Genomic DNA, 26,190 nt, shown 5'->3' with positions numbered 1-26,190 from the left:
AACCGCAATAAACGCAAAAAGCTGTAAGAGCGAAACACGAGGACTCCCAACACTTGGATGTGAGATAAAAATCTCAAGATGGCTGCCAGAGGAGGGGCTTAGAGAGAGGGCAATCATTGGCTAGGGGCAGTATGACCCAGAGCTCAGTGGTTGGTTTATAGGAGAAAGACCGTTTTTAAACTAACGTGAAACTGTTTTTCCTTTTACCGAGAATTCCTGGCCTGACGACGGGGAATATTCATGAGCATGTGAATCCATGCCAGACCCCATACTGGAAAATATAAGGATGAACAAAAAACCAAAAAACACATGGTAATGCAGGTTTAAATGAAGATGGGGGACAGAGGGCAGCTTTCTGGTTGTAAGAAGTAGATTTGGTGTCCTTTTGGTGGGCAGAGGCTTGGAGGCCTGTGTTCATTGCATGCTTAGGGAGAGCAGTGGCACTGTCTTGCTCTGCATTTCTCTTGCATACTTTCCTGAAACCAAGATGGAGAGTAGGTCCTTTGGATGAGTAAATGCATGCTACTTTGCCCTTGCAGTTCTTCCCCTCCAGGCAAGCAGCATGCATTTTAGGTTCAGCTTTTCTGCATGGGAATACCATTGTAAGTACCTCCTCAAGTCATGCTACGGTGCTGGACATGGAGGGCATCACGGGAACTGGAGGTGCAGAGGCGGGTGCCAGCAGCTAGGAGGCATGAGGTGAGTCAACCGCCCCTGCCCCAGCACATGCGCATGCATCAATGACAGCCTAGCAGAAGATGCCCCAGTCAACAGAATCAGGAGACAAGCATGGTGACATGGTGCAGTGAGTGGGTACCACATCTACCACCTACCACAATAGCCATGCGAGTCTGAGAAGTGGGGAGGGGCGCGAAGGGACCCATCAAAGTGTCATGCAGTACATACCCATGCTGGCATCATAGCAGAGCCATGTAGCTAGCCAAACCCCCGCCGCCCCAATTTGAGTGGCACCTGTGGAGGGGACTTGCGAGAATGTGCACCAGAAGCATGCATGCCAGACAACAGCTGCCCAGCACGGACCCCCTTGCCATTCCCACACACAGGCCAACAACCAACTGTCCATGTGACACGCACCCATATCCACATCTGTCCCCATCATTGTGAACACACATGTGAACACCCCTGACCAACCATGCCCATCAGCCCAATTGTCTGGGGATCCTACTCAGCACCATGTAATAAATGTCTTGCATGCCAAAACACGCGGGGAATGAAACGTGACGGCATCTCCTATGTTCCATACAGGCACTCAAGCAATGCCAGAGGCATTTGATTGTGAGATGGCAGGCCCATCTGGGAGTTGGACGTCTCGGCACTCAGGAACCGCCAATACTACCACCACCACCCCGCAAAGAGGCAGACAGGCCATGCAATGGTGCATGTCCCACCATAACAACATATCACAGCAACACCAGGCGCACCTCCCACCCACAGTCCACCAGGAGCACAGTAAACCGAGCTGCACCCACCCACTCCTGCAGCTGTGGGATCCGCCACAGAGGCTACGTAACCTAGCGGAATGACCGTGGTCACAACACATGCAAAGTGCCACCAACCCCTGGCTGCAGTCTCTGGCAGCCACCTCCCACTACATCCGAGAGCTCGCCCAGCCGTCAACAGCGTAGACAGACCCCATGAGAGCCCACCACGCCGGCAATAGCATGGACAGACCCCTGAGCGCCCACCACACCATCGGCGCATGCATACGCCCAATCCGGACACTGACACACCATCATATGGCTCCCCTTACAACTGCCCACGCCGATAGCGCACCCCCTCTGAAGCGCAGCCTTCACCTACACTCAGCATGTTGCTGCGGAGGTTGCGGTACATGAAGCAGAGACAAAGGGAGATGGAGGCCATTGAGCATACACTCTCAGGACACCTGCAGACCATACGCGACAGTACCCATGGGAACACACGCAGGATTGCGCGGGACAACGCAAGGAACCGGATAGTGACAACTGCCAGTATGGCCACACTGATGCCATTTGGCCAGAGGGTCATGGAGTTGATGTAAGGCGTATCAGCACTTGCAGAGGCCATCCGCCAAAGCAATGAGTTGGTGCGCAAACATCTCCCAGGGCCTAGCTACATCCCTTCAAGTTCCATTACCCCAACAGGGGACTCGAAGGAGAGCACACTGAGGCGTCAGTCCCTGCGCCACCATTGCTCCAGATCACCAGGTGCTGGGAGAGGGAGGCCAGGGGGAGGGGGGGGGGGCAACGAGGTCACGGACACAGTCAATGACGTGACACCAATTGCCCCGAGTGGCCATGCCATGGAGTTGGTGGTGGGAGGGGGGGATAGAGTGCTGGGGAGTTGGTGGTGAGAAGTGGGATAGTTGGTGCACAATAATAATTCACTAAAACTGTTCAACTTCATAAATGCGAGAACATTCCTGATTGTGTTCATGTGCAATGTATTCACAGTGTTGGAAGTGGCTTGAGTCAGGGTAGTGCTCTAGAAGAAATTGTCTATTAGTGCCTGCCGTGCAAGTCTCCCATCTCTCACGTCATTCCTTTGAGTGGCTGGTCTGGCTCCTGCCTCCTGCCTCATGCAGTTCATCTGAATCTTCCTCTGGGTGAGGCATGCCCGCGTCTGGGGTAGTGGCACATTCCTCCTCAGGCAAATGTTATGCAGCATTGCGCACACTAGCACAGTTTTTCCAACCTTGTCCAGGGCGTACATTAGGGCTCTGCCAGTACGAACTAGGCACCGGAATCGTACCTTGACGATTCTGAAGGTGCGCTGAATGCACACACTGCACACTGAGGACATGGTTGTAGGTGGTCTCGTATGGTGTACATGGGTCATGCACAGGGGGCATCAGCCACACCAGCTGGGGACATCTGCAGTCATCTGAATGAAATGATGCACAGATAATAGTCACAATGTCATACTTGGGGGAGGCCAATGTTTTTATGCCCTGAATGAGGCAGGAGGTTGAAACATTGTCTTGGTATGAGTTCTGTCAGCAGGTGGAGCACCTTCATGAGAAAGCACTGAGACAAGGAACTGCTATTTCATTTTATTTATTGTTTGCTTGTTAGGCGCTTATACAGAAAATTAAGTCTGTTTATTAAAAGCAGCAAGAGGGGCGGGGGCGGGGGACATGGGATTGAAGTACATTAGAAACACAAATATTAATATAGTGGGTGAAGGAACGTTCAAACCTACTATGCCTTGTGAATATTGAGACCGTGCAAGTGCAGGAAGGAAGAGGGCAGTGGAGTAGGTGCTGGGGTGTGCGTGCTCGTGGGTGTCTATATGGAGGTAATGCAGACTCGTGTGCAAAAAACACCAGAGGAATCACAATCCTGTGCAAAAAAAGCAAAGGAATCACAATGTCATGCAAAAATCATGGGATTGTGATTATCTGATGGCATCATCACTCCTTTAACGGCGGTGACCTCCTCCCATGTGGCCAGGGGATGGCTGTCGCTACCTGAGCCTGACCCTAGGGGCGGTTATATGAGGGAGGATCACATGGGGGAGATAGGCTCCAGGAGAGGGTTATGGTGTCATCGGGTGAGACATGGTATCCCCATTTCCTTTCTGAAGATACATCTCCAATTCTCCATAGCCTATTTTAACACCTTCCCTCTTTCCCACATGGAGAGTAGTACAAATCGTGTTACACCCCGAAGGCCAACTCTCAAACTCTAAATGCCCTTGTAAAATTACAAAACACTTTTTCCAACTCCACCTACTCTTCCTCCAAACCTAGTTTCCTTTAAAACCCATTGCAAACATTCATAAAGTGCATTCAGGAAGGCACCACTATTCCCACAATACTGGGATGAGGAAGAGGAGCGGAGTAATGCAGAACACAGGACTCCACGAGCACAGGCAGCACTCTAGTGGCAGCAAGTGCACACCTGTGTCCTGTAAGGAAGGCACCACTATTCCCACAACACTGGGATGAGGAAGAGGTGCAGAGTAATGCAGAGCACAGCTATCTACGAGCACAGGCAGCGCTCTAGTGGCAGCAAGCACACGCCTGTGTCCTGTAAGGAAGGCATGGCATCAAAGTAAAACAGACACAAGTGATCACAGTTCAAGGGTGTTTAGTAAACTGCAAAAATGGGTGAAATAAACCCCTAGAAGTTGGGAGAAAACTACAACCATCAAACATTAATAATACAGTCCTGGTGGAGCATAGTCACATAAAAAGGGCTTATACTAAAATAAAATATTGCCCATCCCTACCGCTATGCTACAAAATAGTGTGGGATAATGTTCACAAGAAAAAAAAGAGTGTTCACAAAATTATAAGTCAGGATGCTAAAGCTGGGGTCTCCCTTCCCCACGTTTTTAGCATAGGACAAGGTGGGTCTCTTGAGCACAGCACGCTTTAGGGTTTCTCCGGCACAAGCTTATAATTCCTTTCCTAAATATAAGGGCCTTCTGTACCAAAGTCTCATTCATGCAAAGTCTCTTGCTTCAGAGGGCCTGATAGTTATAGACACAAAACATAAGTTCCTTCTGTTAATCTTAACATAGTGCGACTATACTTCACCTTGGATTCCCCTCAGCCGGGTTCCGATCCTTTAATCAACATTAGCCCCCCTCGATCAGGCTCAGACCATCAACTCACTGTGGACATCCCTTAGTCGGGATCATACTTGTCATAATGTTCATGGGTATATTACTATTTACCCCAATTCGCAGGCATCCCTCAGTCAGGTTCAGGTTTGCCAATTATCAGTGTTCACAACGTGTCAAAGACTTTCAACTGTACGAGAGATTTAGCTTCAACCTCGTATGACCCCTTTGAAACTTCACGCTGGCCTCCCCTAGGCCTCTTGGTCTCTGTAGTTTCACTAACCAAAAAGTTCTTAGTTCAATACTTTATCTTTCTTTCAGGAGAATGGTACCAGCTTGAGTCTTTCGAATGAGCACCCACTTGGCACCGGACAACTCTATTGCTGGTACCAATTTTACTCACCAAAGACCTCTGTCTATTATCTTCACATACAATGTTGCCACTGCAACCTTCAGCCGAACACTGTCTGGTCTACTATCAGCTTCTTCCGACTCGCCGGCTGTGCTGAAATCGTTGGCGTTTCCTTCGCCGCCAGGGTCAAGGACAGTACCACGATGGCAACCACTTCTCCCCGCCCTGGCAAGCAGGGCGGGAGGGGTCCATGTATCGCTGACATCCGACACCACTCGCCAGCTGTGATTTTCACTGTTATTTTTCCTTTCACAGAGGCTTTGCAGGTCTAGGTTGGAAAGGGCAAGGGTAATTCCCTCCTGGTCGTCCTTTCAGATCTCTATGCCTTTCTCCTCATTTTTAACTGCCGTCCTGGAAGGGCTGCTTCCTCGTGCAGTACGGCCGTGCTCAAGTGTGCTCTCATGCTCCACCGCTTTTTATCCCAGTGGGGAAGGGAAAGGGCAGTCAAGTGTGTGTAGTTATCAGCACTGCCTGACCCTTGTGTTGGGACATGTCAGGTAAACGGCTCTGGTGTTAGTCCATTATCTTTCACAGTGTGAGAAAGTGTTTGGGTTGGAAAAGGGGGCGGGGTAGAGCTTCTATGTATCCTACGGGGTAGGATGGGGAAAAGATGTCCTAAGGAAGGGGATACCACATTTCACCCTTCGGTGTCCCACTTCCGCTCCCCAAAGACACGCCCATCCAGGTGAACCTCCCGCAGCGGTTCAACCCAGGAACTGGTTCCAATAGCAATGGCCGTGTCCTGGCCACCTGCATGACAGATACTCTGGGAATAGTGGGTGAAACACCTTCAGGTTTCTCACAGTCCGGGACATTTAAATCACTGAAGCAAGAAACGCAAGCAGGCTGCTGGCAGGAGAGAGTTACATGTCTCTGTGCAAAGTGACGCCTGGAAGGAAGCTGGTGAAGCTAACTGGCTTAGGAACCTGAAGGGAGAAGGCTGCTGGAAGTGGATGACACACAGCAAGAACGCCAAAAGCCAGTGCAGGGCTCCTGGGCACTTGCTGGTGTTGGAGCACAGCGCTTTGCTCACCAGAATCCCATGCGAAGCAGCCAAGCACAGCAGAAGCTTCAGGAAGCATGACAACAGTGGAGAAACGGTTGCAAGCAGAAAGCAACAGATCAACAGGGGACCGTAGAAGAAACGAGATGCCATCAAGAACAGTGCACCCATAAAGGGACAGAGAAAACCGGGATGTATTGGCGGCTGCACCAAACTTAAATTACTGATAGCAAAACCAAGAAAGAGAGAAAATGAACAGTTTCTAAACCACGAGAAAGACTGAAAGAGCAGTTTTCTAAGAGGAGAGACTTTCAAGTTAGTCAATGCATGCTGCAAGCATATGAGACAAAGACCATATATAAAAAAAAACAATTATATTAGCCAAGGAGGTTAAAAAGCAGAAACATCAAAAGGTTGGAAAGTGGGCAGGAGTTCACATATGAAAAGCCCTGGCAGGAGAGTATACCAGGTATCCGAATCACACATGAAAAGGAAGACAACCAGTTTGAAGAGAACTTATGTTGATGACCCAAGGGAATGAAAAGAACTGTTCTTTGCACCCAGGAAAGACGGTCTGAGCAATCAGAATCCACCTTTCCCGGGCGAGATTCTGCCTTCACTGACTGCTGCCATTAAAAAATTAGGGACTTGGTCCCTTTTCGGATTATGTTGGTCATTTTTGAACATATTTTCAATGGCCGCCATCATCTGAAAAGGGACTTAGTCCATCTTCCATTTTAAGGGTGGCTGCCATTACTTATGTCATTTTTGTTTTCTTCAGGAGATGTGCTTACACAGAGTGTATCTCCCGTCATGCAAAAGCAAAAAAAGCTATGCGTATCCCATTTTAACGGCCCTCAGCTCGGGCCTACAAAGCTCAGGCTGGTGGGCCGTTAAACACCATGTCTGACCCGGCGGCGGGCGGTTTAAGTTATACTTGTAACCCAAAAAAAGTGATGAAGTGTCCAGCGGAAGGGAAGAACCCTCTGGAGCAAGGATGCCCATACTTGAAAGACTTCTTTTTTGTGTGAGTTATACATTTTTCCTTTATTTTTAACATTTATACAGCACTCAAGGCCAAAGACATTGGGCCTCATTACAAGTACGGCAGTACGGTAACAACAGTGCTGGTAAGCTACTGGCACCGGTGCTACCGTACCGCCATACTATGAGTTCTGCGAGCGGGTGCCTTTCTGCCCGCCAGGGCTGAACTGGCGGGGGGCCGGTACCCACTCGCAGACCTTGACGGTAGCACCAGCACTGTTATTAATGGTGTTGGTGCTACCGTCCTCCCCATTCCCATTGAGTACTATGGGACTCGATGGGAATGGGGAATATTCTTTTTCTGGGTGGAAAAAAAATGACTCTGGCGGCAGCCGGCTACCGCCAGAGTCATAATGAGGCACATTATCTTTTTCACCTCAGAATTCATCCTTTTCACCTTAGAATTCATTTGTTTAGAGTGTGAGGGTCAGAATAGTACTTCCCCACAGGATGGTTTTGTTTTGGACTTCAGGCATCGACAGATCCTTAGTTTTGAGTTTAGTTAGGGAAATTCTGCTAGTGCAGGGACAGCAAGGCCTTTCCCCAAACCAGTTGGTGTTATAACAAAAGTCTTCAGCCAAAATTCTGTCTAACTCAGCTCTCAACTCACACACTTTTGGCAGGTGTCACCCGCCTTGTAAAGGGCTGACTCACCTGCCAATCCTCTTGCATGCCCATTAATTCCAATGGGCGTCTCACCCACCAAAAACAAAATTGGGTGATTTCACCCGCCTTTGCAACACAAATGGTTGAGAGCTATGCTAACTTGTGTCGCAGTATACTCCTCAGTTAGCACAATTCTATGCAAAAGAAAGTTCATCCATCGCTTTTGTTGTAAGAAAAGTGGCAGGTGATGCTAGCAAATGTTTATACAAAAAAAGGAAATGTAGAATGTGGGTTTAATTCACTGGATTGATTACACAATTTATATCAATCTATTGATTTGTAAACACTTATCTTAATTTTCTCCATTTTTTCTGTAATGCCGATGAAGGGTAAGGTGTGGAAGGGCACACCCTGCAGATTTGAAGCACCACCTCCTCCTTACCCCACCTCTTCCATCACTACCACCTCCCACCATGTTCACCTCTTTCCCTCCCATCCACTGAACCCATCACCACCTCCTTCTCGTTACCCGACCTCCTTCCTCACTACCACCTCTCGCCATGTTCACCTCTTTCCCACCCATCCACTGAAACCATTACCACCTCCTTCTCTTTACCCCACCTCCTCAGTCACGACCAGCTCCCTACATGATCACCTATTTCCCACCCGCTTACCCCACCTCCCAGTCACAACCAGCTCCCTACATGATCACTTCTTTCCCATCTCTCCACTGAAACCATTATCACCTCCTTCATGTTACCCCACCTCCTCAGTCACGGCCAGCTCCCTACATGATCCCCTCTTTCCCTCCCATCCACTGAAACCATTACCACCTCCTTCACGTAACCCCATCTCCTCAGTCACGACCAGCTCCCTACATGATCTCCTCTTTCCCACCCCCTTGCCCCACCTCCTCAGTCACGACCAGCTCCCTACATGATCTCCTCTTTCCCACCCCTTACCCAACCTCCTCTGTTACTACCCACTCCCTCCATGGTAATGACAAGAAAGTTTAAGACAACATTCCCATCACAGTGTCTCAAGAAATCAAGACTGTGGGCATGTATCTCGAACCTAGCCTTACCATGGATAGGCAGGTCAATGCCATTGCATCCTCCACAGCCTATCACTCTAAACTGATCAATGCAATAAGGCCCTTCTTCTCCCAACAGAACTGCATCACCATCGCAAGGGCCATCATTGGTTCAAGGCTGGACTATTGCAATGCCCTCTTTGTTGGGACATCCCAGAAGAATCGGCTAAACTCCAAATAGCTCAGAACAATGCCTTAAAGGCCGCAACTGGCAGCTCACGCAGGGACCACATTTCTGGGGTCAGGAGGCAGGTACACTGGCTAGCTGTCAAGGAAAGGATTGTCTTCAAAACACTGGCCCTCACACATAAATGTCTTCATGGCCTGTCGCCCCCCTACTTAGCACCCAGGATCACCAAACAGACCTCCTCCGGACCATCTAGGTCTGCCTATGCCACTCGTATCACTGCACCTCCCACACGTAGAGTACGTGCTGGGGGTTCCAGTTTCCCAACCATGGCCACAACATTTTGGAACACCCTCCCAGCCCAATCAAGATGATTGATTCTCATGCAGCTTCAAAACCAGGCAATTTTTCTAAATGGCCCATCCCATCATGCTATGCATTCTTCTGTGTTCTTCCTGTCCCTCATTTACTGTTTGTTCTGTAAAGTAACTTATTAGCCTGTAACCAAGCAAATTGTATTAAGCATTTCTCCATGGGCCACACTCCTGTAATCCTCAAGCAAGCTCTCTTACAAGTCGTTACAGCGCCTCAATGCCTGTGGGCTGCAGCGCGCTCTACAAATCCAAAAATAAAGAATACATTCCAGCATCAATCTGGAATAGAGGTGGTCCCACTAATTAAAACAAATGAATTGCCTACGTTTCAGGAGGCAGTTTACACAAAAAAGTTAGGGAAAAGATTTAACACAAATGGAGTTCCTAACAATTTATTTTCAATGTTAACACAGTGACATATTGGCTGAAGCTCAATATTCATTTCATCAGCATTTCACTCAGTATATGAATCCTGGTGGGAGACATTTACATTAGACATGTCAGTTTATCCAAAACCAGCTTTATTTTATAAACACTATTTCTTCTTGGAATTTAGAGAACAGCTGTGATATCATTAAACCCTAAATGCTCATTTCAGACAGAAAGGCACCATTTCATTTCCATATTTGCATGACTTTTATTGTCTCACAACACAGTGCATATTTCTATTACATTTGCCCTTTCTACTCTATTCACAAAATGACACTTTTCTAAAATACATGTCCACATAATTTGACATCTTCTCTGTGCCCTGCTCATCAAACCAATTTTTTTTAAGTTAGTGCTTTAATAGTGGGCATGCACCCTCCCTTGTGTAATCACACCCCCACATGTCGATCCCAGGCTAGGGAACCATCTACTAATCCTAAATGCTCCAACAGAGATAGGCAATAGTGTAACACACTAGAGGGGATCCTGAGGAGAAAAGAAAACTGCAGAACATGTTGCAAAAAGTGGAAACACTGCAGCATTCAGTGAGGATGGAACTCCTGGTGAGGCATGCATTTGGCACTCCTGGTGAGGCATGCATTTCTTGGAAACTGTCTTCTAGAGTAACATTGGAGAGTCCAGTTTTATGGATGCCATTATCCATGTTTTCCCTTTGAAAAACAGTCTTTGCACATGTGTTGTGCCAAGCTTAATCTAAATGCCATGTGAGAATATAGCCTTCTCCATTTTTATTATTCAGGAGGGCACCAAATAATTTAAATTTGCAGTGTTTTAATCCCTATGTAATGATGTTGAAAGTAAAATTACTTTATGGGGGTGTACAAATGTAATTCCCAGTAGAGGCATTTCTAATGGATTCCTTCCTGCCACGGATTCCTCATCTATGATATTCATATCCCAGTGCAGCTGTTCTCTAGAAACATTTCTGCCGTCAAGGAGCTCGGCATGGCTATGTGTCTGGTCCGTCCAAAGCCTCTATGAGCATCACACCAGAAAAGACATTGAGGCCAGTGTAAGTAGTGGAGCCACGCCCCCATGACCTCTGATCCTTTTTCCTCATTCATGACTAAGCGTGAGCACGCCAGAGACCAGATATCCAGTTGCATTCATAGTCAATAGTTATTGGTAAGCACATGAACAGTGTTATAAGTTATAAACACACCCATTTATTAATTTTAGAATCAAGACTATGGGCCTCATTATAACTTTGGCGGTACGGTGTGAACGGTGCATCCATGCTCCCCATCTCCATTCTGCCCTATTCTGCCTATGGGCAGAATGGGGATGGGGAGGGCGGTAACACCGCCTCCCGCGAATGAGCAATTACCGGCCCATTCAACTCGTAATGGGCCGGTAATTGCCCATTCACGGGTGGCGGTAGCCATGCATGCCATACAGGGACGGCTACCGCCAACCTCGTAATGAGGCCCTATTCTACTACACAGCAGAGTTACCAAGCATTTGCATGAAAGAGAAAAGTTGAAGAGGGGCTATTAAGAATCACTGCAAAAAGGGAGTATACAAATTTGACAATTTTTGATTCAGTGCTGGTAAATAAGACGTACCTCATGACTAAAGCAGTTCCCACACTCAACGCTTTTATGCATTTTCTTTACCTGCATGTGTTCTCTGGTGGCTAATAAGATGTCCCTTCCAAGCAAACCCTTTCCCACATTCAATGCATTCTTAAGGTTTCTCACCGGTATGTGTTATCTGGTGATTAATAAGATGTTCTTTCCGAGCAAACCAATGTCCACATTCAGTGCACTCATAAGGCTTCTCACCTGTATGCATGCTCTGGTGGATAGTAAGCTCTTGCTTTGTAGCAAAACCTTTCCCACATTCAGTGCACTTATAAGGTTTCACACCTGTATGTGTGCTCCGGTGGATAGTAAGATGTCTGTTTGTAGCAAATCCTTTTCCACATTCAATGCACTCATAAGGCTTCCCACCTGTATGTGTTTTCTGGTGCCGAATAAGGGCTCCTTTCTGAGTAAACCGTTTTCCACATTCAATGCACTCATAAGGTTTCTCACCTGTATGTGTTCTCTGGTGGATAGTAAGGTCTCTGTTTGTAGCAAACCCTTTCCCACATTCAGTGCACTCATAAGGTTTCTCACCTGTATGTGTTATCTGGTGATTAATAAGATGTTTTTTCCGAGCAAACCCATGTCCACATTCAGTGCACTCATACGGTTTCTCACCTGTATGTGTTCTCTGGTGCCTAATAAGTTGTCCTTTCTGAGCAAACCCTTTTCCACATTCAATGCACTCATAAGGCTTCTCACCTGTATGTGTTCTCTGGTGGATAGTAAGCTCTTGCTTTGTAGCAAACCCTTTCCCACATTCAATGCACTCATAAGGTTTCTGACCTGTATGTGTTCTCTGGTGATTAATGAGATGTTCTTTCCAAGCAAACCCTTTTCCACATTCAATGCACTCATAAGGCTTCTCACCTGTATGCGTTCTCTGGTGGATAGTAAGCACTCCCTTTATAGCAAACCCTTTCCCACATTCAGTGCACTCATAAGGCTTCTCACCTGTATGTGTTCTCTGGTGGATAGTAAGCACTCCCTTTGTAGCAAACCCTTTCCCACATTCAATGCACTCATAAGGCTTCTCACCTGTATGTGTTCTATGGTGGATAGTAAGCACTCCCTTTGTAGAAAACCCTTTCCCACATTCAGTGCACCCATAAGGCTTCACTCCTGTATGTGTTCTCTGGTGGCTACTAAGAGCTCCCTTCTGAACAAACCCTTTCCCACATTCAATGCACCCATAAGGCTTCTCTCCTGTATGTGTTCTCTGGTGGCTACTAAGAGCTCCCTTCTGAATAAACCCTTTCCCACACTCAATGCACTCATAAGGTTTCTCACCTTTATTCTTTTGCTGGTGGCTGATAACTGTATCATGCAAATGGACGTCATTATCAAATTCAGTGCACTGATAAGGATTTTCACCTATGTCCTCATGTGGGCAATAAGTATGTTCTTGAGATGGCAATTGTTCCCACATTTTGTGCACGTGTAAAGTGTCTTGCCAGTTTATTTTGGCAGGTCCCTTCTCTTAAGAGGAGCCTTTTCAATGAAGCTTTTCCAAATTCAGAGCTCAAATGAAAAATGCTTTCCTTACTGCACATAACACATTGTCATTTTCATGCTAGATATTCCTCTCCCCCAGGAATTACAGAATGAACACGCTTGGTCACTGGATGTTACCACAAAGTGGTTGCATGGATGGAAGCCATCATGTATCAACAAGCTTCGCAGCCCAGTTCCTAAATACTCTGAAAAGGTAACTGGACCCCAAATTTGCGCACTTCTAAGATGCTTGGAAATTGCATATTCCAACAATGAGGCTTTTCACCGCGATAGTCCAGAGAATCGAACAATCACTGTTTTTGCATTTCTGGGGCAGTCACCTATTAACATAAAAGGAGAAGCACACTATTAGTTTCAATACGTTCACAATCACAGGCAGCATATTTAACAAGACTCTACTCAGTACTAGTGATGTTAACTCCTCCCGTACTAACTTGTTTCACTTTGAAGTGCCATCTATTGGGGAAAGGCACCCTAATAGGGGGCAGAGAAGTGGTGCTCCAATGGGAACATTTAGTGGAACAGAGGTAACATGCAGCAGGACTAATACGATTCATTTTTATTTAGAAATGTTTTGCATCCAAAACACTAGGGAAAAACACAGGCTTGGTGAACAAACATTTTAAATACATATTTTATATATTTATTCAGAAATGGCTAAATTAGCACATGGAAGCTCCCAATTTCCATACACAAACGATAAAAGGCAAGCGTTTGCCACCAATCGGGCGCTTGTTTGACTGGAACAGTCCATTATGTAATGACTATAACTTGTGTATTGGCCCAAACATGATTAATATAACCCAACAAACAGCACTATCGAGGAAACAAGGACCGAATTGTGATTTAAAAAAGGAAAGCGCCAATCTCTTCCATGGTGAGAATGGCACAGGCCATGCTGCCACTACATTCTAAACATTGGGCCTCATTACAAATCGCCCGGTATGGAAACAACGGTTGCGGTAAACCCGCCGCCACCATTGTTTCAATGCCGGGCGATCACAACTCCTGCAGGCTGGAGGTGATGTTCCCGTCAAGTCTGACCTGGTGGGTTTAACACCACCCGCCTGCAGGCGGACGAGGAAACACCGGCAGCATTATGAGATCCTGCCGGTGTTTCCATGATCCCCATTCCCATTGAGTTCCATAGGACTTAATGGGAATGGGGATTAACACCATTACGCCTCCGTGATTCCCGGGAAACTGGGGTTGTAATGCCCCGGTAATTCCGGGAATCACAGAGGTGGAATGGTAATACAAGTCCGGCGGTAACCAGGCGGTTTTACCACCGCGGTTACCGCCGGACTCGTAATGAGGCCCATTGACTTTAAACCTAGATAAACGGGAGATGAGGGATGGATTTGGAGTTTGTGTCAAAGACCAAAAGAATAGAAAGTGTATGAAAGACTCTGAACTCCACAATATCACCCCATTTGCCTACCTAATTTTTATATAAATGCCCCCTTGCCAAGTACTAAATTTAATTGGCCAGAGGGATCCCACTTCCGTTTCCCTGTTCGAAATACCAGTGTCGTTTTCAGGAGGTGGTACACACTCTGTTTTACTGTTAAGGAGTGGGTGTAATTGAGTCTGTTACTTACCAGGCTCCCCTAACCTGACCCAGACCCTTTTTTGTGGATTCTGATCCTTGCACCTTAGGTTCAATCTCAGCATGCTCCTGTACCCTCTGTGCTGTGACCAAGAACTGCTTTCATCACATTCCTGGTAATCAATGGGGATGTTGCCCCATCACTGCCATTATCCACAAATTGATGCCACCATTTAGTGATTCTACACATTATTCCTGTTGATTTACTGTGGAAATTCTACTCAACCTACTACAGGGGAATCTGCTCAACATAATCCCACAGATCCATGACCTGAAAGGGACGAGAATTCTAAAGCCTGCATCTCTTGCAACCCATATGGCAGCGACCCTGGAATAAGATGTATGTATGTGTTAATAGTATGCATAGTCACCCCAACTGTCCACCTGTTTCTCTGCCAGACCTACATTTATTGTGGGTCTAGTGTAGGTATTGTGTGTCTGGTGTAGGTAATGTGTGTCTGGTGTAGGTATTGTGTGTCTGGTGTAGGTATTGTGTGTCTGGTGTAGGTATTGTGTGTCTGGTGTAGGTATTGTGTGTCTGGTGTAGGTATTGTGTGTCTGGTGTTGGTATTGTGTGTCTGGTGTGGGTATTGTGTGTCTGGTGTGGGTATTGTGGGTCTGGTGTGGGTTTTGTGGGTCTGGTGTGGGTATTGTGGCTCTGGTGTAGGTATTGTGGCTCTGGTGTAGGTATTGTGGCTCTGGTGTAGGTATTGTGGCTCTGGTGTAGGTATTGTGGCTCTGGTGTAGGTATTGTGGCTCTGGTGTAGGTATTGTGGCTCTGGTGTAGGTATTGTGGCTCTGGTGTAGGTATTGTGGGTCTAGTGTAGGTATTGTGGGTCTAGTGTAGGTATTGTGGGTCTAGTGTAGGTATTGTGGGTCTAGTGTAGGTATTGTGTGTCTGGTGTAGGTAGCCATCACAACAGTATATGTGTGAACCTTTGAGCTTTCCAGTATGGGGGACAAACACCAGTTTGAGGTGACGCAAAGTCATTTTTTGGGAGTGCTCTATGCTCGGAGTGGATAATCTTTAGAAGACAAGCTCCCCCTCATCTGTTGTCAGGTGCATCATCTGTGTAGCCACCACCTTAGGCTGTGCAAGCTTACCCACCCTCCAGAAGTAACACCTCTTTTTAAGGCTGTCAAGGCCCACAATATTTAACAATCTTGGCCTAACCATATCCTTGTGTGGCACATATCAATCTTCAGTCCCCTTTAAATCCAATTTCTGCGCTCCCCGAATGTTGATCCATTTATCTGGCCACAATATACTTTAATAAGCGATTGCAATAAAAAGTAGAATGCCCTGCTGTACCTCAACACCCCTATCCTAGTCTCTACATGTGTTCTTCTGAACTCGCTTAGTGAAAACTAATTAAAAACTTCATAATTCAGGTTCTTTACTAATAAGCAGAATGAGCCAGAGTCCTGCCCTTGACCAGTACCCTCCTAACATAGCAAAGACCATTGATTCATTCACGAGACACATCTTTATCATCTTCCTCTACCAGAAATGTAATGCACAGGTTTTCCCAGATCCTTGCATTGTTTCACAAGTTGGTGAACTGCTCTCAGCTGGGCAGTCAGGAACCTACACCTGAACACTACCACAAGTTGGCAATGTAATTCTAGCAGGAGTAAAGGCTGTACATGGCCCAGGCACTCTCTCTCCCTGCATCATTAATATTGCATCAGGCTGCTGTGATACTGTGAATAACTTTGCCTGCCAGTGCTCGTTCTATTAAACCGCACCTTGCTGCTGCCTTCAGCCATGCCCATCTCTCTGTACTCTAGTGCCTGGCTATTATCGTCAATGCTTCCTTTTCCCAGGACGTCTGCCCAATGGACCATCCCACCATGGTAGGGGCAAACCTGCAGGAAGCCTGAGCAACGGGTTGTTGGGAGATCTCTGGAAAGCCTAGATATGGATTGCTCATTCATTCTCTCCTCGGCCTCACAGGTGTTGTATTGTGCTGTTGCCTTCCACAGCCCTCGTCCTCTGCATTGGGTATGCATGAGGAACGAGGCATACTCCTCTCCAGACCAGATGATCCATGTCCACTTGCCTTTCTGACATTCCCCTGCCGGTAGTGTTGGAAGGTTTGGGAGTCTGTGTAGGCTCACATGAGATGCCATTTTGGCAAGCATATAGTCTAAGACGGTGTATATGCAAAGCTATCATAGTATACAATAACTGGCGAGCACCAACGTTACTTGAGAAACTAAAAACCAAACTGGGGTGACATCTGTGAGGCAAATCACATTAATGTTGGTCTCAAATTAATGTATTCTATGCAAATGGACTCCATAAATTTGTTATAAGCAAATCTTTCTCAGTTGGCTAATTATTAGGTAAGCCCAAATAGTCTGGTTATTACTTACACTCTATTACCGTTGTGTGTTTATGTTAGAAGAACGCAACATAATTAATACACATATTTCCTATAACCGAAAAACCCACAGTACCTCGACACCACAGGTCCACCAACCACTTGTAAAACACAAAGTCAAGACACCTGCATTTTTACTGAATGATTCAATGATCTTTCTTTAATAGAGAGGGCCCGAAAGCCTCCCTTAATCCATCACTCTAGGATGAGCTGGATCAACCCTAACTTTCTCAAAAACACACAAACTTAAGGCTAATCAAATAATGCCTAATATGTCAGCAAACCTCCATTACAAAATTACATATTTTATTTTACAACAAAACAATGTAAATAAAATCTCAACACTTCATATCATTCAAATACCACAGGAACCCATGTGTGCATCATCGTGCCAACTGTTTAGCCTACACAGTTGGAAATCTCTTGGCACGATTAAATCCGTGCCTGCCTGAAATCTCTTCTCCATCCTCCGCCCTGACCTCCTTCACTTCTCTCTTGGATCCCTATTCTCCCTCCTACCCACCTTTCCCACCCTCTCCTTTCCCTCTTATGCCTCCTCCTATCCCCTTGAAACTTCATCTATATTCCCCATGTTGACTCCCTCTTCTCTTCCCTTCACCCCTCCCTTCACCTTTCTACTACCTAGGTAAATTGTTCTACATATTGCTTCATTGGTTTGTTTCATGTTTGTAAATATGCTTCTATTTCATTCTTTTTTGTAATCCTGTTGTAATAATGTAAAGCGCTTTGGATTAAAGCGCTATATACCCTTATAAATACAAATAATAGACTTCACTGCAAATCAATGGACACAATTTGAAGACACTAATGAGATTGTTATATTTAATGTGACATTTATATCTAATCGGTTGTCTGACGACACGCTGCGTTTCCATCCACTTCGAGCTTAGTGACTTATGGCTAGTAGGGGACCTTCATCAGGACAAAAACAAGCATTGGCAAAACCATTCGTTTTGGCTTTTGTATGGACAAGGGCTCAGGATTTACCAGACCCTAGTACTTGGCAATAAGATGATAACAGCTAGAAAATGGTGCGAGACCTGGCCATATAATGTCAGTGTGTGCGAAATGTCTATCCTATACACAAGCCAAAAGTGTTGGCTTTGCCAGTGCTTTTTCTAACAAAACTTCAATGCAAGGAACAGATGCGAGGAGACGTATTGCTTCTAAATTGAGCAGCTGAAGGCACACTCAGTGATGGTATCTTTATTACACCAAAGGTTCCTTTACAGCTGCAATTGAGCCAATCTAAGATAAAAATAACACTGGCAGGCCCTATATACACAGCATAATGTTTGATGTTGCTGCTAGACAGAGATAATTCAAATAGGCTTCAGAAGGATGTGTTTTGGGTGGGAAGGGTAGGTAGGGAGTGGGAATGGCCATAGAGATTGGCCTGGCAATAGGCAGTCAATTGAGTAAGTAAAATGCCAAACACAGACAAGCTGTGTGTCCCTCACTTCTATCGGATCTCCCTCTTATCGATATTCTAAGGCAAAACATTTGGCTTCTAGCACCAGCTAATACCCAAATCTAAGAAGGGGTGTACAGATAACATGCAATCATCTGGTCACCCTCCTTTAGTAATAAGAGGGAAATAAAATGGTCGGTTTTCACAAAATGATTGTTCAATATAGGTAAGGAAAGATAAATTATTTTTCTTAGAGGAGAGAGCTAGTCAATAATTAAAGTGGTATCCATAGTTTGCTAACAAGGTGCTAAACCTTTAAGGTTTTGTTCAGTTGTACAACTATTGAATAGTCAAAGATGATTGTTGCACGAGACGTGACGGAGGGCGTGCTATAAAAGGGCAGGGTGACATTCTTGGTGTTCCAACCGCATCGGGAGAAGTACAGAAAAGCCAACTGCTTTTGGGTAGTACCATTCTTTTTACAGGTATTGGTATCAAATGGAAAGTTAAAGACAACAGGCGGTCAATTCAAATGGAAGGCACTCAAATCATCAGGTATTGCTATTATGTGCAAGGTACTTGCACAATTTGGCACAAGTTTTCCTTGCTGGAGCCTTGACACTCCTTCCCACGTTTGGACGCCTCTCACCCTTAACTAGTCATGGTCGCCATTGCTGGGAGGCGGGGGACGATGCGAGAAAAGGGATGGCCATGAGGGGTCAGGAAAAAGCCATTTTTTCTTGCGCGAACCCAAGCACTTCCACTGGCTCCCAGTTTCTGCAAGGATTAAATTAAATTCAAGACCCTCTGCATGTTCCATAAGGCTTTCTGGGGCCTGTGACCCCACTACATCCAACTCTCTCTCCCGAAATACCTACCTGCTAGAGCTCTTTGGTCACTGAGCTCCAACTCTCCGCAGATCAGATGTTTCGCCAAGCAGAGAGTAAGGGGAAAGATCTCTCCTCCACAGGTGGCTTACGCTGGAATGGCCTCGTGACCCGGATCTCCTTAAGTTCCAGAAGCTTCTCAAGATCCTCCTTTTTCTTTTTCTCTCCCTCTCCTACTCCCCTGCCACAGTGACTCAAGACCTTCCCTTTTCTCTCTTCCTTCCCTCTCCCCTGCCAATTTTACCTCTCTGCCTGGCATGGTTCCTTCAGAGTCTTACAGGGCACCAGCCCCCTTGTCCAGTCCACCCATGCACTTGTTCTCCCCGGACCCACCACAACCTCCCTCCCTGCCCCCCCCCCCTCCGCCTGCACATGACTGGATGACCATTCTTTCCCTCTCAATTGCACTTAGCTTTGTTTCCCTTCTCTTCCCCGGCCCTGTCCTCGTCACGGGCCCAACTGCCCTGTTCCAGCTCTTCGCCCCTCCTCCTGCACTTCTGGTTACTGTACTTGCATGATGTCAATGTCACATGGCCTAGTAAGACCACTTTTCGTCTCCCCTGTTTCCACCCCACGCCCCAGCCTTATTGCACCTCAAAACACTTGTGTATAGGCGCATTACAAATAAACCATATTGAGAACTACCAATTTGCTACCGCTCTACTTACAGTTACATGAAACTACATAGGGAAATATGGTTCCCCGACGTAACCAGAACAGCCAGGTCTGTGGCTCAGTGGACTAATGCATCCACTACAGGGGCCTTTGTTTGACCTCATGGTCACAGGTTGGAATCCTGGCAGGTTCCCTCAGCCCTTCTTCCTTCCGAGGTTGATAGGAGTACCATTAAGTTGGGTAACAATAAACAACTGCTATTAGCGCCAAGATGCCCCTACGGGGGTAAACGTGAGCTTTATAAATACACCGGTTATATTACAGAGTTACAGAGTTGCTAGCGCTATACTTAAGGTTAATTGGCACTACATAGTGAAATATGGTACCCAGCATAACCATAACTACCGAGTTGTGTGGTGGGTCGGAAGAAGGAGCCGGAAACGCTGAGGGCATTATTCAATATCTTTAATGAAATTATAAATAAAAGGCTCATCTTTCCCTATTGCTAGAGGGAACACTCTACCCATCTAAAGGAATGTGCTAGTCAGTTGTCAGGAAGTCCAATGTAAACGTGTCCTCCTTCCAAACTAACTATCTGACCCTACCACTATATCCAATGAATTTAAATAGGCCATGAGAGTTTCTTATATTTGCCTGGTCTTCTCTTCAGATAGTCTCTTTATTTATACCTTTTCTCTGTGGTACAGATATTTCTTGACATAGTCTCCTTGAATAGTCTCCGAGATCAGTTCTTAGTTTTTGTGCTTTCTGTGGTCCTATATTTAGAATGTTTTCTCTGGCAGTGGTTCCTCACATTCTTGTCGTCCCTTGTAGACACTTCCCAGTCTCTAATTTCAGGCTTTCGCGAGTTGAGGTATCTTGACCCCTTATCAGGCTTTCCTAGTTATGAATTGACGGTCTAAAACTCACTCCTCATTTACCCTGTTCATATGGTGTTTTCCCTACCTCCTAGGGGGACTCGTTTCCACTCTCTGTGTGTGTTCCCCCATCTGGTTTGGGTAATGCCCTTTTATATATTATTTTCACTTCTCTTGTTAACTGGCTTCTTTTTACCATTTTGTCCTCAGGACTGGGACAGGATTCTCATCTGATAATAACCCTCTTTCCTAACCGCAAAGTATAAATTAGTTTTACATAATTGATTAGCAGAGCAGGCTTTTCTAATATGATAAGTCATTTATAACGCACCTGTACACAAGTGTTTCTAGGCACGAAAAGCCAAGGAAGGGAGGACAAAACAATCTTACTAGGCCTAGTGTCATTCAGAATGTGCAAGTGCAGGGTGAAGGGTGCGGGACAAGGGGGGGTGGGGGGGGGGAGGAAGCGCAAGTAACTAGTAAATGCTGCCAGGAAGTGGCTCTTATGTGCAGATGGTCAAGAGACTGTAGGGTTGCAGATACAGTCCCTTAAGTGGCTGGGTAGCCTGGAGGTAGTGCACGGGCAACCTATCATTCAGGAGCCACTGATCATGCAGGAGCCTGAACCCGTAATATCAGTGGGTGGCCAGGTAGCCAGTATGCCCAGCAGTAGGGGACATCAGCAAAGGTGAGGTAGAGAGAAAGCGGAAGTGTAACATCCCCTTGTCTGACAATCCCCTCCCATTTGTGGGTGAATGTTGTTAATCAGTCCTAGGAACCGCCACTTAGCGGGACCCAATCCAGGGACTGAAAGTGACCACTGCATCCACGACACCTGGACCCTCTGCAACCGAATTAAGGGATCCCAGTGAATTTAGGAACCCTAGTGGTGGTTCTTAGCTTAATTGGAATAAGGGGGACAAGCTTGCATAGTAATTATACCGCACACACACCCATAACAGAGATTAAGGGGTGCAAGATAGTCACCCTACTTCTTCCTTGCCCAATCAAGATTGGTGTAGTTCTAGCCAAGGCCCCAGATGCTTTTTTTTTAAAGGATTAAGGTGACTGCTTTTAATGGAAAATATAAGCAGTAGAACATCTGCTTACAATGTAAAGAGCATGGGCCCCCTGGACATCCTTTAGGCCCCACCAAAGGGGACAGGGGGACCAAATTGTAGGTGGGGGGGCCAGAAACAATAGGTTTACTCAAAGTGGGGGTGAGGGAGGGGGGGTAAGTATGAAAACCTTTGGAGACCACTGTACTAGTGTGATCAGATTGGGAAAGGACTCCTAATCTCCCACACTTCACTGGAACAATATACTCATCTGTTGGCTTTAAAGACTCTTGACTCACTACAAAACATATTCTTCAAATTAAAGGCCACTGGGTCTACTTAACTTAACAGGGAACGGCTCCACATACAATAAAAATTGTAAAAAGAATATAATAAAAATACAATGCATCTCAACATTCATGAATATTACACCCTATTGCACAACATTGGTTTATTTTTTTATTTATTGTCCATTTGTTAGGCGCTTGTACAACAAGTACATTGTGTTTCTAACCGCCCACAGGGCAACAGGGAGGGAACATGGGATAGAAAACAATACACTGGAGGATAAAGACAAACCTACTAGGCCTTGTGAGCATTCAGAGCGTGCAAGTGCAGAGAGGAGAGGGGTAGAGTGGGGTAGGGGGGTAAGTGCTGAAGTGCTTGTGAGTGAGCAGCAGGTGTAAAAGTGCAGGCCTACAGTGGCGAAGGCTGTTAATGTCAAGGCAAGTGCAGCGTGCAGGCAGTGGCAGAGGCGATTGGGTGTGGAAGGCCAGGGCCCCGAACACCAATCACAGCGACTGAGATTAGCAGAGGAGGGAAGAAGGGACAGAGGAGGTGAAAAGGAAATTCTTGAGGAGCTTCCGGAATTTGAGGAGATCCGGCTCAAGAAGAAGGGGGAGGCTATTAAATAAGAGGGAGCCAACTGAGGAAAGAGATCTGCCTCCGGCCCTCTGTTTAGCAAAAAGATTGACATGCAGATCGCAGATAGTTGGTACCAGAGGAATGTAGAGGTCTAGAGGGTGAGTATTTAGTAAGAGCAAGTTGTAGATAGCCTGGCCCCAGACATCTGTATTGGATGATACAAAGGGATTTGGACTTGATCTTTGCAGCAACTCATAGCCAGTGAAGAGTTTTTAGGGAAGGAGAGATGCGGTCCCTGGGCTTGAGGCCAAGGATAAATCTTGCTGCCCTATTCTGGATTAGCTGCAGGGGTCATAGAGAGGATGAGGGTAGATTCAAGAGAAGGCTGTTGCAGTAGTCTAGCCTAGAGAGAACCAGAACTTTGGTAACATTGAGCTTTTGTGGGAAAGTGAGAAATGGGAGAATTCCTGTGAGAAGGAAGAGTTGAAAGTTGAACTTCTTGGCAATGTCCTGAATGTGCGGGAGGAAGGAAAGAGGAGTTAAAGATAACTCCAAGGTTTGCGGCTTCAGGTGAAGAAGGGGGAGAGCCCATAAAGGATGGCCAGTCTTGCTGTCGTTGAGGCAGAGATTGTTGGAAGTGCACCAGGACTGGGTGGCAGCTAGGCAGTCTGCAAGAGGGTCAGCAGGAAGCTGGAAAAAGAATTGTGTCTCATCTGTGTAATACTGGAATCTGGGGGAGAAGGAGGAAATGAGGAGTGCCAGCAGATGTTAAAAAGCCAGGGGGGAGAGATTGGAGCCCTGGGGGACACCACAGGTGGAGAATGATAGGTGAAGAGAAGGTGCCCAGATTAACTTGGACGAACAATCAGTTAGGAAGGAGGTCAGCCAGTCCAGTGCCTGCTCCAAGATATGAAGGGTTTCATGGAGCAGTTTTATGAGGATGGAGTGGTTGACTGTGTCAAAGGCAGAGGAGAGTGTGTCCAGAGATGGGAGCAGCTCTTCACAGGTCTTAAGAAGAGCAGTTTCCGTGCCTCTGGTTGCTCGGAATCCAGATTGATGGTTGTGGAGACCGCCAACGGTTGAATATGTGAGGTAAGTTAGGAGAAGTCCAGCTTCTCCAGGAGTATCCCAAGGAAGGGGTGGCAGAAATGGGTGGTAGTTGGCTGGACAGGTAGGGATATGCTGACATTTTTTTTCAGGAGGGGGTGCACAAGGGAGTGCTTAAGGGAGGAGGGGAAATTACCAGTAGCAAGAGTGAGAGAGTGAGAGAGGCTGGAGAAGAGGGTAGTAAGGGTGCTCAGGATGTCCAGAGTTTTAGTGGTGAAGTGTGTGACCAGTGCATTGCAGAGGGCCTTGGGACGAAAGAGAGAAGGAGGAGACTGCAGAAGGCTTGGCTAGTTCCCTGCAGATTTTAAAGAGTTCAGCCGTGTTGTTGGATGCACCAGATACCCATGCCTGGATGTGGGCCCTTTTGGAGCAGGCGGCAGGAACGTTTGTCAGAGGGTGAACCCGAGGTTTGCCACTTCAGTTCCGCAGCTCTGCACTTGAGTTTCACGGCTACAAGTTCGGAGTCATACCAGGTATTGCGCTTGGGAAGCAGGTTTCAAGCGGATCCTCATGACTGGGGCAAGAATGTCCAGAGTGTTAGTAATGGCCAGATGGAGGATGCTGAGAGCAGAGTCAGAGGTGGAGTCTGGGTGGGGGCAGAGGGGGATGAAGTTGGATGTGAAGACAGCACCTGACACTTGTTTCATCGGACAGATGTTTGTGAATGATATTGGCAGGGCTGGAGGAGGTGCGGTTAAAGGGCCGAGGGGACCCAGGTAAGAAGGGAGGAGAGAGTGGTCTGACAAGGAAAGAGGTGTGATCAGTGGCACGGGAGAGAAGGAAAGATCAGAGTGGATGAGGGTGTCAAGAGTGTCCTGCTGTGTGGTTTGGACCCGAAGGGAAAATAAAGAGGGAGAGCGAGGTGAAGAGGTCAAGGAAGAGAGTGGATACTGTGACAGCAGAGTACAAGGGGATGTTGAAGTCGCCCAAGAATGGAGTTTAGAGGAGGTTCAGAGGAGAGAGGAGCAGAAATCAGCCCATTCAGAGAGGGACAGGGTGGTAGCACCAGGGGGCCCGTAGACCATGGCAATGGTCAGAGGAGGAGGGAGAGATGACCAACTTGCAAACCAAGCTCTCAAAGGGAGAGTAGAGCTGAGTGGGTAGGAGGGAGGAAGGAACCCACTCAGGGATAAGGGGCAACCCCACTGCCAGCACAGGTACGTCATGGCTTGGAAAGGATCTCGTAGCCATCAGAGAGAAGAGAGTCAAAAGCAGTGACTAAGCTGACATTGAACCATGTTTCGGTAAGTGCGAGAATGTCGAGGTCAATGTCTTCAAGAAGGAGGCGGATGTCAGTGGAGTGTTTGATGGCTGACATATAGTGACTATAACATTTAGTGAATCATGTCAAAAATTCAAGAAGTACTCTTTAGATGTATGCATACCCACTCATACCAAGGCATGGAACCTCCAATAGTGCAGATCAAAAACAACACACAGAGGAAAACACCTCTGGCAATGGTGATCATTAGTACAGTAAATTGTCCCCAGATATAATCAACATGGTCTTTTCCTTCTCAGTCTCAATGCCCACACAAGATATTAACATGTTGAGAAAACTACTGGCATGGGGCTAGAATTGGAGCAGAAATCACAAATGCAAACACACAGGGGGGCAAGTCGAAAAAACAGAATGGTCCCACTTATTAGAGGCTAGTGATTGGTTGAGGCCCTATTAAAAATGTAGCATACAATGATCTTTCATAGTTGGCGTTTACAAAACCCAGATACACTTCATAACCCATATTCTGCTTCATATTACAGTAGCGCAGCAAGGCCTGCATAACCCATATTCTGCTTCATATTACAGTAGCGCAGCAAGGCCTGCATAACCCATATTCTGCTCCATATTACAGTAGCGCAGCAAGGCCCGCATAACCCATATTTTGCTCCATATTACAGTAGCGCAGCAAGGCCTGCATAACCCATATTCTGCTCCATATTACAGTAGCGCAGCAAGGCCCGCATAACCCATATTCTGCTCCATATTACAGCAGCGCAGCAAGGCCCGCAAAACCCATATTCTGCTCCATATTACAGTAGCGCAGCAAGGCCTGCATAACCCATATTCTGCTACATATTACAGTAGCGCAGCAAGGCAGTTGAACCTTCGGCTTTAGAAACAAAGTTGCATTCAAAATTCTTCCCCGTCGCTGATTTCACCTCTCTGGGCTGCACCAGTCATAGCTGAGGGAATGCACCAAAGCTCACTCAAGCCCAGTACTCTCATTTCTACCTTAATATGTACGAACCCCGGCAGAGCCACAACCCGAGCCTGTGTAAACACATCTTTCACGTCCTCCCTATACTTAACTAAAAGTACATTTGACCACAAGCAAACTCAGTAATAAATTGGCCGCTGTCGGAATGTGGACTTTGGATCCCCGTTTCCAACCAAACCGGTATATTTGGGGTAGCCAAATGGAAACCCAGCATGTTTGTGAGATATTTATTTTCAATTGTGGTTAGTAGTGAGCAGTTTGTATGCCCCCACTGCTCCGCTCCGTAGATCGTGCCTGCCTTTCTTGGGCTTTGTAGGATAGCAACATTGCCAAAGTTGCTCGAAAACCTCTA

At 46.6% G+C, this 26,190-nt stretch overlaps 1 protein-coding gene and 1 pseudogene across 1 annotated transcript in view; one reads left to right on the top strand and one right to left on the bottom strand.

The window, feature by feature from the left end:
• Window positions 1–26,190, top strand: part of LOC138498495 (zinc finger protein 850-like) — a gene marked incomplete in the record, with an annotated part of 1,369,857 nt that overhangs the window by 309,997 nt on the left and 1,033,670 nt on the right.
• The window catches only part of LOC138498494 (zinc finger protein 585A-like), a 76,309-nt pseudogene that overhangs the window by 46,235 nt on the left and 3,884 nt on the right, over window positions 1–26,190 (bottom strand).

This window comes from Ambystoma mexicanum, chromosome 5q (genome assembly GCF_040938575.1).
Source record: "Ambystoma mexicanum isolate Mex_15411 chromosome 5q, UKY_AmexF1_1, whole genome shotgun sequence".
Taxonomy (NCBI): Eukaryota; Metazoa; Chordata; class Amphibia; order Caudata; family Ambystomatidae; genus Ambystoma; species Ambystoma mexicanum.
The sequence above is the reverse complement of the archived record's forward strand: the minus strand, read 5'-3'. Positions and strand labels throughout refer to the sequence as shown.